Source organism: Gavialis gangeticus, unplaced genomic scaffold (assembly GCF_001723915.1).
Source record: "Gavialis gangeticus isolate Ggan-Ray unplaced genomic scaffold, GavGan_comp1, whole genome shotgun sequence".
Lineage (NCBI taxonomy): Eukaryota > Metazoa > Chordata > Crocodylia > Gavialidae > Gavialis > Gavialis gangeticus.
In genome coordinates, this window is record NW_017729024.1 from 119347459 (window position 1) to 119354207 (window position 6749).

General features: G+C 49.3%; 1 long non-coding RNA gene across 1 annotated transcript in view; it reads right to left on the reverse strand.

The window, feature by feature from the left end:
• The window catches only part of LOC109297655, a 22801-nt gene extending 16287 nt beyond the window's left edge, over window positions 1-6514 (reverse strand). The window contains exon 1 of the long non-coding RNA XR_002097376.1: window positions 6378-6514. This is a non-coding gene — a long non-coding RNA (uncharacterized LOC109297655). The remainder of the gene's footprint in view (window positions 1-6377) is intronic.
• Window positions 6515-6749: the final 235 nt, after the last annotated feature.

Genomic DNA, 6749 nt, shown 5'->3' on the forward strand with positions numbered 1-6749 from the left:
CACAAAAAAAAAAAAAAAAGGGGCCGCCCCCCCGGGGTTGCCGGGGGTTCTTTTTTTGCCTCCCCCCCCCCCCCCCACCTCAGTGGGCTGCAAGGCCGGAGAACCAGCATTTTATTCTTAGTAAGTTTTTTTTTTCCCCCCCTGGCAATTCTGCACAGTCATGGAAACTGCCGTTTTTCATTATTTCCATGAAAATTGTGAAAGTTATTTATAATGGATGTTGGTAGCAATAACTAGATTCTCTATTTCAGCTACATATGGAATGGAGACTGAAAGATGGTTGGACAGTGGTCATAAAGCCCCTTTGCAATTCTGTTCTTCTCTTTTTAAGCATGGTAATAGTTTAACAACCCCAAGGATATACTAGTTTAGGCTCAGTTCAGTAGCTCTACTAGTAGCTATTCTTAAAGCATATAGCAGTGCTCCAGGCTGGGCTGTCCCGGGGGGTGGAGAAATCAGGGCAACTGCCCTGGGCCCTGCACTTCGGGGGCCCTCATTGAGCCGGACAGAGTAGCCCTCCTGCAAGGCCTGCCTAGTGTCGGGGACTCCATGCTGCCGTCGGCTTCATGTCTGGCTGCTTGCCATCTTCCGCTGCTGCCACCGCTTTCTTCACATCTGGGCTCTGCACAGGCCGATCTGCCCCAGGCCCTGCCCTGTTAGGGTTATCTCTGACTCCAGGCATGCCCCCTTTGCATCCCAACCAGGCCCCAAAACTGGAGTCAGCAGAGGGATGGAGATGTAAAAGGAACATTACATTTACAACTCTTAGGGAACCCTATTTTGCAGGAATGTTTATTTCCTGGTTGGTAGATAGGATGGGGGAAAAAAAAAGAAAGAAGAAAGGGGACTCAGAAGTGTCAGAGCCTTTCATTTCAGGGCCAGATTAAAGCAGTTGAGACTTCAGACACACCATGACAACAAGACCTCTTTCCCACCTAGATAGACTCCCACCTGGAGTCCCCTCTTCCCTCCCAGAAAGATGGGCAGCAGCTTGGATCCCTCTCATCAAGATCAGTAGGTTTAACAGTGAGCAGCTGGATGGTTCTTCTGCAGTGTGGGGCTGAGCCACCAGCTCCAGGATGGGCCGTAGCTGCCCACCTCTGTGGGGGCCTCTCAAAGCAGGGGGCTGGGGCAGTCACCCCAATTCACCCTACCCAAGGGACAGCTCTGTGTGACATCCCTTAGTGGCTCCACCACTAGGGCACCTTCCCATCTCACTCACTACACCTAGATGGTATTATAGTAAGTAGGGAGGCTGCCCACAGGCCGTTGCGTGGCTTCAGTCCAACTAGACCCCACCAGCCTCTGCCTGCACCCAGGCCCCTCACCAGGCTTCACTCTAGTGCCTACTGACCCCAGCCCTGCCAGTGCCCCTCACTCCCAAACCACAGTACCCTGCCCCCCACCCCTTGCTGGTGCACCAAGCGCTGCTAGTGCCCTGCGCACCCAACCTGTTCCCCGTGCCCCTCATTTGCAGCCCCTTGCACTCCTCCCAGCCCTGCCATTGCCCCTTAATCCCAACCCAAAGACCCTTGCCATGCTCCAAGCCCTGCTGGCCTCCCTCACTCCCAACACAAACACCTCTGCACCCAGCCCTGCTGCCCAAGCAGCTCCCACATTATGCATGTGCCAGCCCTTCCCCTCCTCATTGCCAGAGCCCACACAGAGCACATGACCCCCAACAGCCAATCACTTTGCCCACTGCTCCCGGCCCCAAACAGCCAGCCTAGGAGAACAGAAAACCTAGACCTTTGCTCTTATTTTAAAAACCCCTTCATACATAGCACAGGGGTCCAAAAAGGAAGGACAGCTCTGGAAAAACCTAGACATATGGTAATCCTATAATTGTGTGGCTCCAAATCCTCTCCTACACCATGCCTCGCAGATGTTACTATTATATTGTTCCTTCTGTTGTGGCTTCAGCTTCCACTCCTTTGATCTAGCAATGCCTTCTAGTCTAGGACCACTGTGTCAGACCTGGCTTTAAGGCACTAGCTTTAATTTATCCCTTCTGGTTACTGGGTCCCTCTGTCAGCACCCCTCTCAGGCACCAGAACCCTGTGTGCACTACAGCCCTGTATTCCACCCCTCTGGGCTCAACAATAGCTCAGGCCTTGAGCCTGCCCCTGGCAAGGCTCAAAGTGATCAGATGCCTCTCAGGCATTAAGGGGCCTCAATAAGCCACCCCTTACAGTCCCAACCCAAACCACTAGTGTAAATGCAACATAAACACAAGTCCCTGGGCTACAACATAAACATAATGGGATAACAGCCCTCTGTCCCTTTAAGAGTATAAACCTTCACTTACTAATATAGCATACCTCCCAGCCTGGGCTCCTTGTGAGCTCTTGGAGCCTCACTGTTCCTGCAGGCAGCAAAGCAGTAGGCTTAGCATTCCTGGGTGGCTCTCCTGGACAGGAGTACCTTCCCCTACCACTGCCAGGGAGAAACTCCCCGTACCAGCCCCAGCCTCAGACCCATGTGCTCCCAGGGTCCTGCCTACCTGGGGTCAGCCGACTGCCTGCAGTTGCCTGCTAACTGCATTCTGCCTAGCCCATAGTGCTCCCTGGCTGGGCTGCTTTTATCTTACAGTAACAGGGAGATCCAGGCTCTCTGTTACATCCACCCACATCCTGTCTCTATCTCTACTGAAAAATATCCCAGGAATACTGCCTTAATGTGGGGGGTTTTTTGCACTACCCAGACTTCATTAAAGCATGTAGTCGTAAGTAACATGATTATGCCTCTTGTAAGAGCATTGAGTGAAACCCATAGGAAAAGAGATGCATATTCCTCTCAGATCAGGATGCTGAAAGTCAAGAGATTCACCCCACATCTCTGAATAGTTGACCAGGAAAAACAAGTAGTAAAACAAACAAAAAAATCTGAAAAAAAACAAAAACACATTCCAGATAGGTCTAATGTTTTATTAATCACTTCTGTGTTTGACAGACTAGGAGTGCATCTGCATGAGACATTTACTGCAAAGCTGCCCAATTAGCTCCACAGTAAAGTCTCAGCATGTTGAGCCAAACTGGAACAGTCCTGGGCTGGCAGGCTGATCCCCAGTGCCCTGCCAGCCTGGGGATGCTCTGACCTGGTGCAACATGCTATGTGCATGTTCAGATGTGGTCCCCACAGTTTACTGCTCTGTGCTAATAGCACATGTAGATGCACTCAGGGAAGTGATTCCCCCCCCAACTAAGCCACTGCATCTGCTTTAAGTGTTCTACTGTATGTGACTGCATGGGATTAACTTCGACATCCATGGGAACCAGACCAATTACAATGACTGCCCACACATCATTACTATAGCTTATGCTTGCATGGTATCATACTTAGGTTTGTTGAATATCTGGTCTTGGATACAAAACAGTTTCACCCTCAGGCTGATTGCACAGGTGTAAGTAAGGGGTAGACAACTCTACTCCAGTGTAGATTCCTCTACTCTAGTGTAAGTTCCTTGTGTCAGAAAAAACAGTATAACCTGTGAAAAGCAGATGACCCCTTGCTGAACAAGTGATCTAATCCTGAACTTAAAAGATAGCCTTTTGCTGACAGTAAGCAAACTTGTTCTGTGTATTTTGTAGCTAACAGCAAGCAAGAAAAAAAAAAAGAAGCACCCCCCAAAGCTAGTGGAAATTCCCCAAAGATGCACATGCATATATGTCTTATACCTATATTTGCATATGCTACCAAACTCAGATTGGGGGAGCTCTTTGTCTAGTAGAGACCGAGTAGACCCTCTGCAGAGAAGCAAATCATCTTGCTGACACTCCCTTGTTCTCTGCCTAATTAAATCACAGCTAGGAACGAGGCCAGAGATGGGACGTGGCCAGTGCTCCTCAGTGTATGAGCACACCCTTCAGTGTATGGGTGCTACACAGTAGCTGGCCAATTTCCCCGACACTTGACATAGAAGTGGATATAGATAACCCTTCCTCTGGAGTAACTTGCACAACTGTCTCTTTACTGTAGATTTAAGTTTACCCTGGGAAGAATGTATCTCCAGCCTGCCGGGCAAGCAGGCCATTACATACTTCTCTGCCATCTAGCGAGAATGTTCTGTAGTTGCACCTATTGCAAGAAGTTATTTCTTGAGTCCTATTAAAGTGTATAGGATGTACACAACTGACAAGTTATACTGGTATAAATGTGTCCACGTGTTGACACTTTCTGAATAGAAAGTGTGCGTGTGTGTGTGTGTATTGAGGGGGCTGCAGTGCAGGGTACAGCCTAATATTTTTCCTACCCTGCTGTTCTATGCATTTGGGCATCAGTGGCTGTAGAGCCATATTTTAAGTTAAGGCTTATTAGGTTCATCAGAAATCCTGTATTAATCAAGTAAGTGGTACAAGTAAGTGGGTGAGGGAGAAAGAAAAATGTGTTATTACAACATTAGCATTTGAGATATTTTATGGATTAAAAGTAGAAAATTCAAAGCAGTGGATTTTGGAGTGACAGTAACTCAGCTCTCTTTCACTGTTTGTGCCACCATTTTAATCAGCACTGCTGATACAGTGGAGTTGTACCTATCTTATGCAGGGGTTACGTGCTGAAGTCAGCGCACAAGGTGAAAAACACACACACACGGGGGGGGGAAAAAACAAAAACAAACAAACAAACAAACAAACAAAAAAAAAAACAAACCACCCTTCCCACCACACTCCTCGCCCCTCTCATCCTCCACTGGGTTGTCCTGCCATGGCAGCCAGCTGAGTGCGAGTGAGCTGCTGCCCCCCCACCCATGCCGGCGCGTACAGGCACATGCAGGCAGTACCGCACGGCACTGTACTATGCGCCATGTCCCAGACAGCATCCGGCAGCCAGCCTCAGCAGCTGAGCGCGTATAGCCGAATTCATGCAAGTTAAATACACATGAGATGTGACTCGACTGTATAATATATTCTATGTGTAAACTCAAATGCACTGAGGTTACTATGGGGATCATATCTTGTATCCCCTATGTGAAAAGATATGCGGTGAGGTTATAAAGCTCAAGCCAAGCCCAGGGCACTTAGAAGTGTGGTATCCAGAAGGAGTACCAATTCAGAATAGATTGGTGTTTATCCAGAATATTACCGGAACAGTTGTACTTAAGGCATGGTCATGGTTGAGATATCATAGAAAGTTAGGGTTGGAAGGGCCCACAGGTAGGCATCTAATACAACCTCCTGCTCAAAGCAGGACCATCCCCAACTAGATCATTCCAGCAAGGGCTTCATCAAGCCAGGCCTTAAAAACCTCCAAGGATGGAGATTCCACCAGCTCTCTAGGTGACCTGTTCCAATGCTTCACCACCCTCCTAGTGAGAAAGCTTTTTCTAATATCCAGCTGTGATGGCTGTAGGTTTTCGTGGGCTTGCTGCCACTGCCCCGAGTTTGTTTTCCTGGTCTGCCAGGAAATTGGTCTTGCGTTTCTCTCCTGCCACAACTTTGATGAAATTATATTCCCAGGAGGTACTGCCCATGGAGATCTTGCCTGGTCTCGATCCCTGTTTTCTTCTGTGGGGCTCCAAGCCTCCCCTTTACCCCAGACGGTACTCAAAGTCCTTATGCAGCCAGGTCATAGTACTGCCTGTTATTCTACCACCAGGGTGACCTTTGGTTTTCATTAGGTGCACCCCTTCCAGGGCTGGTCTTGGCCTGTGCTCAAAAGATCAAAGAAAAGAAAAAACCAAGAAAAACCTTGGCTACTCTCAGTCTCCTTGCCAGGCTCAGTCTATGTCCCCTTTTACCCAGGGTTGGGCTCTCAAAATCCTAATTGCAATGATAAACAAAATCAATTAGCCTAGTCACTGTTCTGCACAAGCCTGCCTGGCTCCCTTGTGAACATTCACAGTCCCAATGGGATCTCTCCCACATGCAGGCCTCTCTTCCAGATCCTTGGCTGACACTCCACTCTGAAGAGTATCAAAAGGCCATGTGTGTTCTCTCTCCCTGGATCCTCAGCTGATGCTCCACTTTGGAGATTATCAACAGCCCTGTGCATGCAGTCCCCCCCCCGCCCCGTCTCCTGCTCATAGTCATTCCGGCAGAGTTCCTCTGGCAAGTTTTGCAACCCTTGTCTGCCAGGATACTCAGCCGCTCCTCTCTCCCCATGGCCTGCATGGAACTGACCCCCCTCTCCGGGGCTGGAAATACCTCTGGGCAACCTCCCTCCTCCAGTCCTGAGTGAGATGCTGCTCCACAAGTGCGGTGGGTGTTTCTCTTCCCTTCCGGTCTCCAGCTGCAGCCCTGCCAGCCCTCCATGCTGTGAGTGCTGTTTGTTTTCCCTCTCTGCCTGTTGCTGCAAGCTGCTTTTCTTCTCCTGACCTCCCCTGCCCAGGATGTAAGACACCTCAGAGCTTCCGTTTGCTCTCTCTCACTACTTCACACCAACCTAAGCCTCCCTTGCGGCAACTTGGGACCATTGCTCCTTGTTCTCTCATCTGCCACCACTGAGAACAGTCTAGTTTCATTCTCTTCGGAACCCCCCCTTCAGGTAGTTAAAGGCCACTAGCAAATCCCTTCCCCCTGTTCAGCAGAAACTCATTCAAGCCCTGCTTCCCTGTGGGCAAGGAGAACTCTGTGATTAACCATGGGCACTCCTCCCACAAACAGTCAGAAGCTTTATTGACTGCAAAACATCTACTAAGCACAAAGCAATTCATCAACTGGGGTTGTCAACTTCACTGGGATTGCCAGAGCATATACAGGAGTTAACTCCCTCAGCCAGCTGTTTTGGGAAAGTTTCCTGGGTTGTGCTGT